General features: G+C 38.4%; 1 long non-coding RNA gene across 1 annotated transcript; it reads left to right on the top strand.

The window, feature by feature from the left end:
* The first annotated feature begins 1,716 nt into the window (after nucleotides 1–1,716).
* LOC119422003 lies at nucleotides 1,717–3,287 on the top strand. Its single transcript, XR_005187386.1, has 4 exons — nucleotides 1,717–1,908; nucleotides 2,434–2,526; nucleotides 2,899–2,996; nucleotides 3,074–3,287. It is a non-coding gene; the product is annotated as an uncharacterized LOC119422003 (long non-coding RNA).
* The last annotated feature ends 6,104 nt before the right edge of the window (nucleotides 3,288–9,391 follow it).

The following is a 9,391-nucleotide window of genomic DNA, read 5'->3' as shown; positions in this document are numbered from 1 at the left end:
CATCTAAATCTAAAGTTGTGCTTTTTACAAATAGGAAGGTAAATATTAATGTGGATCTTAAATTATATGGGAATACTATAGAAAGGAAAGATCAAATTAAATATTTGGGTATGTGGTTTGATAAAAAACTCACATGGAAAATACATATAGATAAAATAGTGGAAAGAAGTAAGAAAATTTAAAATATTATAAGATGTTTGAGAGGTAGAGAATGGGGAGCAGACAGGAAAGCATTAAAGACAATCTATATCGGACTAATTCGGTCAATTTTTGACTATGGTTGTATTTTGTATAATTCAGCTTCAAATAGTTTATTGGCAAAAATAGATAAAATACAGTATCAGGCATTAAGGCTTTGTTGCGGAGCAATGAAATCAACTCCAGTTTCAGCTCTACAGATTGAGATGGGTGAGATGCCACTGGAGCTCAGGAGGGAACAATTAGCATTAAATTATTGGACAACTATAAAAGGACATAATGAGGGGCATCCTCCATATGCTACGTTGCAACCTTGTCAAGAAAAGGAAAAGAAACAAATTAATAGTTTTGGATGGATAATTTTAAATAAAGTAAAGGATATTGGGATTGATAAATATATGATTAGTCCAGTGGTTGTTAATCCTGATATTCCGCTATGGATTTTTGAACAGGTTGAAGTTGATTTAAAATTATTGGAAAAAGGAAGACAATTGAGGAAAAATGAAGTGGAGAGTTATATACAAAAAGAATATTCAGAATATATTCAAATATATACAGATGCCTCAAAAATGATAAACAATCGAGTAGGTATATCATTTATTGCTCCAGACTTAAACTTTATGAAAAGTAAAAGAATAAATGATAAATTGACAGTATACACAGGTGAGTTAATGGCAATTTTAATGGCTTTAGAATGGGTAGAGGAAATGGAGAAAAGAAAGATTTTGATTTGCTCAGATTCTAGTAGCGTGTTAATTAGTATTCAAGAGGTAAATTCAGAATCAAGACAAGATATTATATTTGATATAGTTCATTCAATTTTTAGAATTAAAAATAAGGGTTCTCGGGTTAAGTTGTGTTGGATTCCTGCCCACATTGGAGTGATAGGAAATGAGTTGGCTGATGGTTTTGCTAAGAGAGCTGCAAGAAAGGAAATTGTTGAATTGAATATCAAGATAAGTAAAAATGAGATAAAGAGCATTATAAAGGAGTATATCAAAGGAAAATGGCAAGAGCAATGGGATAAAGGAGACAAAGCAAGGTTTTATTATAGTATTCAAAACAAAGTTGGGGAATTTAGGAAAGGAAACAGAAATAAAAGTGAAGAAGATGTTATTTCTAGAATTAGGTTTGGACATACGGGACTAAATAGTTCTATTAAGTTAATTAATAAGCATAATACAGGGTGTTGTAGTTATTGTGGAAAGTTAGAAACAGTACAACATATTTTCTTAGAGTGCAATAAATATATACGGGAAAGAGAGATGCTAGTTAGAGAGCTTAGTAGTAATAAAACCAAATTGATTATAAGAGAATTATTTCAGAGATCATCAGGGGATATAGTTTTTGATAGTATTTTAAATTTTCTTAGAAGAACGGGTATTATGAAGAGAATATAAGCTTTTTGATCCATACTCCAACCTGGAAGGTGGCGGTAATGCACCTTAAAGTTGTTTGCCAACCGCCATAAAACAAGACGAAGAAGAAGAAGAAGAAGAAGAAGAAGAAGAAGAAGACAACCGGAAACCGACACTTCCTGCTTTGCGAGTTTTTGCACTAAGGAGAAATGTCTCTCTTTTCAACATCTTTGCTTAATTTGCCAATCTTTTCTTTCGCTGCTGAGGAGGAAATCGCAGCGGCGAATTCTCGAACTAATAAACTTGAAAGGATAAAAGTTCTTCCATGAAGAAAATCTCCTCAGCTGTCAAGGTAAGAAAAGACGTAGCTTAGCAAGCTAACCGTTAGCTACAACATATGAAGCACATAAACATCGTGATAAAGAAGCTTAATTTAGTGTGCTACATTATTTGGAGTGTTTGAGACAGACATGATATAAAATCTTTAATTATATTTTTATGAGATTCCATTAGTGCCAAACATATGTTTATGTGTATGTAGCGTGCTGTGTATATGTAAGGTGATGTGTTAAGTGAATCAATCTATTATACAATCCATTACTTGTTTAAAGCTAAATATGTTATAACAAGTATTAATTTATATATGTGTGTGTGTGTGTGTGTGTGTGTGTGTGTGTGTGTGTGTGTGTGTGTGTGTGGGTGTGTGTGTGTGTGTGTGTGTGTGTGTGTGTGTGTGTGTGTGTGTGTGTGTGTGTGTGCTAAAAACAGATCTATTTTAGATCTCACTGTGTGTTGAAAAAAGAAATGTTGTCTTATTTCTGTAGAAGTGCAGCTGGTAAAGTTTTTGTAACCATGTAGTTGCACTTTTTTTTACCAGACTGCCCACTACTCCCAACTCCAGCTGCCAACTGGTCCTCCTGTACTGGCCCGCACAAGAGATTTACAAAGAAGGCACAGACAAAGAACACAGGTAAAACAATAAAATAAGAGTGGAACACATTCTTTTCTGTTATATTATTTAGTATATGATGGTTATGATTCTCATCACAATAACTGTAATAACTTTCCCACCTGTATATTATTAGTGCCATGTGAAATTTGTCATAGTCTCAATATTACTTGTGTCAAATATATTTTTCTCTCCTAACTTGTTTAGAATTGTTTGTTTTTGTAGGTAATGAATAAATGCAGGTTCAACCTCTATGAATTAGTAATGTTTGCAAGTTAAGTAAAAATCTTAACTCTCAGATCTGTCTCATTGTGTCCTACCAAATTGCTCACTTGTCTCTTTACATTTATTTATTTTTTATTTTGACGTATTTTTATGTTTATTTCTTGTAAGGGAATCCATCCTGAACCTGCCAGCGAGGTGGTGGTGGTGTGAAAGCCCAAAACTGGTGAAAAGATGTTTGCACTCCACTCTTTACAGAGCTTTCACAGGTATAACCTGTGGGTTAAAGTTTTTATGTCCAAACTGTCAGAACTTATTGTGATTCTGTCACTCGTGTGTTTTGTAGGACCACTTCCAGATCCTGACATCCTGGCATCGGGAGAAAAACCACCTGCTGGAGTCCCAACCACTTATCACACTTATCCTAGAGATGGTCTCTCAGCTTTGGAGCTGGTACCATCCAGACTTGGTCCTGTGCCACAGGGCTCACTGAGGTCTCACCAGTGCCCACCTGAGAAGTCCTGCGCAGCATCATTCTGCACCACATGACTCCAGACCTCCCTGCTCTTCCTTCAATGCTGCATAGTCTTCCCAACATGTGTTTTGTGCCCACACTTGATCAACTTCTGCATCTTCAGTCTCTGCAAGTGTCACATGAAGTACAGGCCAGAACCAGGGAGCAGTCCAGATGTCCTGCGTGGGTACAGCTTCGACAACCAAGGCTTACTGCTAGCTGTTTCCACTTTCCATGTTGCTTACAGAGGAAGTGCGGAGGAGGAGTCTGCTGACAGCACTGACAGCTCAGATGATCAGGGGGTACACTAAACAATAACTGTTGAACGGTACGGTGTGATGAATGGATTGATGATTGATCAGATGAAGTCTAAACTGGACATGTTTTACTTCAACACCTTCATCCATGTGTTTATATCAATGCAGCAAGAAACATAAAATTTATAAATCACCCTTTTGTTCCTTCATATTTTTAATCAGTCTCAGTCTGTGTGAATCACTGTAAATACTATATCTTGATGCATGCTCAATGATCCAGGTAGGAAAATCTAAAAAAAGTTCAGTCTGGTCCTCTGGACATTCAAAAAGCAAAACAACAAAACACACACACACAAAGTAGAAATGTTTCGTCTCTCATCCGAGAGACTTCCTCAGTCTGAGGTGCTGTATTCAGCTCAGTCTCTTAAATAGCACCTTCTCAGAGTGGATCAACCAGTTTGCTGCTGACAACCATGTGTAAATGTGTGAACCATTTATTACTTCATTTTATGCTTATGTTTAATAAATGTTTTAATGTTAAATGGTTATTGTTGCACCGGGGTCTGAGAGAAATGTAATTTCAATCCTGTGTATGTCCTGTACATGTTGCAGTTTTTGACAATAAAAGTGACTTTGACTTTTGAGCAGCACCTCAGACTGAAGAAGCCTTTCGGATGAAAGACGAAACGTTTCTACCTTCTTCTTTTTTTTTTGTTTTGGTTTTTTGAATGTCCAGAGGACCAGACTTAACTTTTTAGATGTAAATACTGTAAATAGTTATTCATGAAAAATACATAAATGTGCCAATTTATTTAATTAGAAATTACATAATTTGATAAAATATCTATAATCCACTATCAATTTATAGTGTACAGTTATAAAATGTTAAATAGTTACATGTTTTTTGTTACTAGATATTGTAAATTGCACTTGTTTTCCTTGTAATTCAACTGAATCAATCCACAAATAAAAAACGGTACAGTATGCTGCTCAAGTGTGTTTTAATTGAAGAATGTTTAAAATAATTCAAAACAAACTATCTACCGGTAACTACGTAACACTAGAACAATTTACATACATGTGACAAGCTTGGGTATGGATGTTATTTTTATTTTATAAACTTACTGCAACACAACCTTAGAACTTTCACCCAAGGACATCATTTATACACAGAAAAGACACTTGGGTTTGTTTACCAGTAAACACTGTGGAACAGAACCTACACGAGACTCAACTGTCACCTTCAACCTGGAATATAAATATGAAATGAACAAAAATAAATATGAATAATACTTAAGAATTGCAAAACAAACAAACATGGGCCTCACATTCACATACAAAAATCCAAAAGCCAGCCAGTCTTCTCTCAGGTAAGACACTGACTAATTATGGTGACTCAAGCAGGCTGTGTGAGTGCAGTAAAGCATGGTAGGACAGATACGGTGGTTTTCTTGCCCCACAAGAACAACCAGGAACTGAACAAAAACAACAGCGCAGAGATTGAGCCATTTTCCTCACTGTCTAACACTAGAGCCACAGGAAGTTGTGGCATTTTCTAACAATGTTGTCCAGAACAGCTAGCGCCATTGCAGCCACACAAAATTCTGCAGGCAGCTGTTTGAACAGCTAAGTAGCAGCCGCGGGTCCTACGCGTCATTTCTTAATTCAAGATATCTAAAAGTGTCTTTCTGACTAGTCATAATTACATTCGAGATATCTTGAATTGTAATTACGGATGTTTGACCCGTCAAATGACGAATCAGGTGACGTCATTTAAGATATCTTGAATTACATTTTGACTAGTCAAAATGTAATTCAAGATATCTTGAATTGTTATTCTGACTAGTCAGAATGTAATTGTGCCTAGTCAAAACTCAATTTAAGATATCTAGAATGTAACTACAGATAGTCAGACTACTCGATTTTATGTTAAAAGGGCTTGCCATACAGGACCTTTTCTGTAGCAGGACCAAGACTCTGGAATGAGTTACCTCTGCTTGTCAGACAGGCCCCTCCCTCTCGGTTTTCAAGTCCTGTTTAAAAACTCACTACTATTCAGTATCTTTCAACACCAGATGATCTGTGTTTGATCCTGTATGCTCCACACTGGTTTGTCGTCATTATCTGCATCGTTTTTATGTCTATATTCTGATTTACCTCATTTTGTATTTTGATTTGTGTTACCTGTTGTTCTGTCTGTACAGCACTTTGGTTGGCCTTGTAGCTGTTTTAAGTGCTTTATAAATAAAGTGCTATGGTAAGTGAAGTTAGTTTCGGGTGGGTGCTTCAGCGGTGTCCTGTACCCGGCAGTCGGGACAGACCTGTCCTCCACGTCACGTGACCTTCTGTTAATAGTTAGAAGTTCCGGTCCACCTTGTCCTCGGTGGACAATTGTTTTACCGGAAATAACCGAACCTCCACTCGGACCCCGCCAGAACAACAGTCCTCGGAAGCAGCTGAAGAAACCCTGAACCTCCGTGAGGAGCTCAGCTCATAAATCTGCGCTGAGCCGTGGACCAAACTCCGCCACACAAACTTGACTTTAACGTCACAAAACATCACAGTACCTTTTATAAATATGAATCATGGTAGTCCCAATAAAGTCTCGCTTCTTACCTCGTCCTGGATGTCTTAGCTCGAAGCTCGGCAACCAGCCACTTTCTTTATTTTCATTTCGGTTCCGCCGCTTCACAACAGAAGCTGGACTGGACCGTTCCCTTTTAGTTCGCCGGCGCATGACCCGGTAAGGAGTAGGTCTGCTCCTTTTTAGTCAGCCGGGGCATGACCTGGTTATTGTGGTGTTCATAAATAATAAGGTGACCAGATTTTTGAAGTTTAATCTGGGGGCATTTCCAGCTCGGAGACCAAAAACAATGGAATTTTATCAAGATGAAATTAAAAACGGGGACAGTTACCATTTAATTAATTTTTACATATTTTTTCATGTTTAAACATCTATCCATCCATTATCTTTTACCTGCTTCTTCCATTTTGGGTCACGGGGGTCGCCGGTGCCCATGTCCAGCGGTCACTGTGCAGGGGGTGGGGGACACCCTGGACATGCCTCCAGTCCATCACAGGGACACATAGAGACAAACGAGACAAACAACCATTCACTCTCTCACCTAGGGACAATTTAGAGTTACCATCAGCCTAACATGCATGTTTTTGGTCTGTGGGAGGAAACTGGAGCACCCGGAGAAATCCCACGCATGCACGGAGAGAACATGCAAACTCCACCCAGAAAGGCCCCCAGACCAGGATTTGAACCAGGAACCTGTTCGCTGAGAGGCAGCAGCTCTACCAGTTGTGCCACCGTGCTGCTTTGCTCTAAAACAGACAGAATGTAATCACAATCCCCTCCAAAAATATTAGAACATACTGTAAATTTAATATTTAACAAAGTAAACAAGATTTTTGTCTCAGATACCATTTAGAAGTTTGTAAGTTTTAGATGAGAAACTGGGGTCATCCTAGTATAATCTTATTATAAATATTAACATTATTTTAAATTATTTAGAGCTCATCACAGCACAGAAACAGCACTAGTAAAAGTCACTAATGATATTCTCATGGCCTCTGACAATGGACAGGTGTCTACACTGGTCCTGTTAGACCTCAGTGCTGCATTTCATACAAGTGATCATAATATTTTATTACACACCTAAGCCTGAAAGGCTATGTTCACAAATGAATTCAGTTTATTTATACAGTTCAGTTTATTCATATAGCTCCAAGTCACAACAGAAAACAGAAACATTCATATATAAAGTAACTTAACACTATTTATCTGAGGAGCCAGCAGATTGATTTGAGTTTTAATATATTAGCAAAACAACTCATAACTAGCTCTGAAAATATAAACTAAAAGTCACCAGTCAATTCTAATAAATCTTACTTTGGATGGACCCTTGGCACGTGCACCCTCGTCAAGTCAAAACCAGCTTAACTGAGCCTGAAGGCAGTTCATCATCGTCCCGTTATGATTTCTCCCTCTCTCTCACTCGAGCAGCAGTTACTCTGTTGATCTGTTTGTTAATTAAAGCTTGATTTAGGTCTTCATCTTTAGTAAAACTAAACACATCTCAACCCTATTTTTTTTACCTGGACACAGCTGACAACACTAGAAACATTTCATACTGCGAACAAAACTTTTGTCATGGCAAGGATCAGTCCAGTTCAAACTAAATAAATCTGTTCACACATACCATCACAGGAGAACTCCCTGTCGGTGTTGACAAATGGAGAAGAGGTTCTCTGCAGGCCAAAAGTGGGCGTTTCTGGGGAATAGGCGTTTGTGGGGGCAAACACTGATTGGCTAGCTGTATTTGCTGCTAATTGAAAACTGAAGGTTTCTAAGAACCAGCGTTAAATCTACTGTCAAAGACAAGAAGATTCTCTTTAGTCCTTGGTTGTAGCTGCACCTGACACAGGTTGGCTTGAGTGTGGTCTGAGTACAATGAAATATGAAGCATCTGAAGCGAAACCTGCTCCATTTGTCAAAAAGTCTGGTCTCAACTAAAGGTCATGAGTCCTGTAACGAGATAACGACCCAAAACAAATGCTTAAAACAAAATTTGCTCTTTAAAAGTTTTTCTATGAGATGTGATCTATGAAAGGAGTTCAAACATGGAGTAGGATTGACCCTTAAAATGTGAGACAGCTGAGGAAGTTAACCAGTAAACAGAAATATCTGCTCCAGTTGCAGAAATCTTACAGAAACTGACAAATCACTCATCTGCAGTGACTGCAGGTTGAACAAGAAAATGTGAAGTTAAAGGAAACATCCTTTGTCCCAAGGCCAGTTTAAGTATCATTATTATTTTGGTTATTTTATTTTTCTTTCTTTATGAATCAATTGTAACTATTTTCACATTTTTCAACAACCAAAATGGATTTCGTTTTTTTAATGTTAAGGCTAGGTATTAAAAAAAAAATAAATGTTTAGCTCTCCCCACTACCCAGTTATGTTGCTCTTATTTTGAAATGTAACCAGAAGTTCTGTGTTAAGAGAGGCAGAAAGAAACGGAAAGGAGACGCCACTAATGTTGAACCGAGACACCGCTAATGTTGAACCGGTTAACACCATAAACATAATATGTCTGTGGTTAACACAAACAACTTTTTCGTTTAGCCTTTTTTTCTATCGTCCAATCAGATGTGGCCAGCCAGACACACCCATTTTTCTATCGCCCAATCAGATGTGACCGGCCCAGCACGCCCATTTTCCTCTAGTCCAATCAGATATGACCCCCCCGGATACGCCTCGTCCAATCAGATGTGGCCCCCCATATACGCCTTCCGAGTTTGTCTGCAGCGATACATATTTGGACAAACTCGCTCTGCGCTTCTTCTTCTGGTTTAAAGGCGGCGCGTAGCTTTTCTTCTTCTTCCTCTGTCTGTAACGTGAGCGCTGCAGTGCCGGCGCGACCAGCTGCTGCAGTAATATTAGTTGTTGAGCGCAACTGCATCTGCGCACCCAGCTACTACAACAGTCTACATGCAACTTTTTTGCTCGTTCATAAAACGCTCAAATCGGGGACATTTTCAGGGACAGCTTTAGCCGGGGACAGGTCGTCCAAAACGGGGACTGTCCCCGAAAATCGGGGACATCTGGTCACCTTAATGAATAATAAATGTTAAACACTAGCGATTTTGAACGTTCCTCACTGGAGGATGTGACGTGTTTAAGCAGCATGCAAGCTAGATGTTTTTGCTCACTATTAGTTTGTCAGCACACAGAGTTCCACGTTTCTTTTGTTCTAAAAATAAGAACACAACATGGTGTCAGAAGTGGTGTGTCGCTGAGGAGAAGACACTTTGGTCCGTCTGGTGTGGATAAGAAGTGTAAGGATGTTAGTTTTCTGTGGCCCGGTGTGTCTGTTTCCCTCGT

The sequence above is a fragment of the Nematolebias whitei genome, chromosome 15 (assembly GCF_014905685.2).
Source record: "Nematolebias whitei isolate Nwh7 chromosome 15, NemWhi1, whole genome shotgun sequence".
NCBI classification, from domain to species: Eukaryota; Metazoa; Chordata; class Actinopteri; order Cyprinodontiformes; family Rivulidae; genus Nematolebias; species Nematolebias whitei.
The sequence above is the reverse complement of the archived record's forward strand: the minus strand, read 5'-3'. Positions and strand labels throughout refer to the sequence as shown.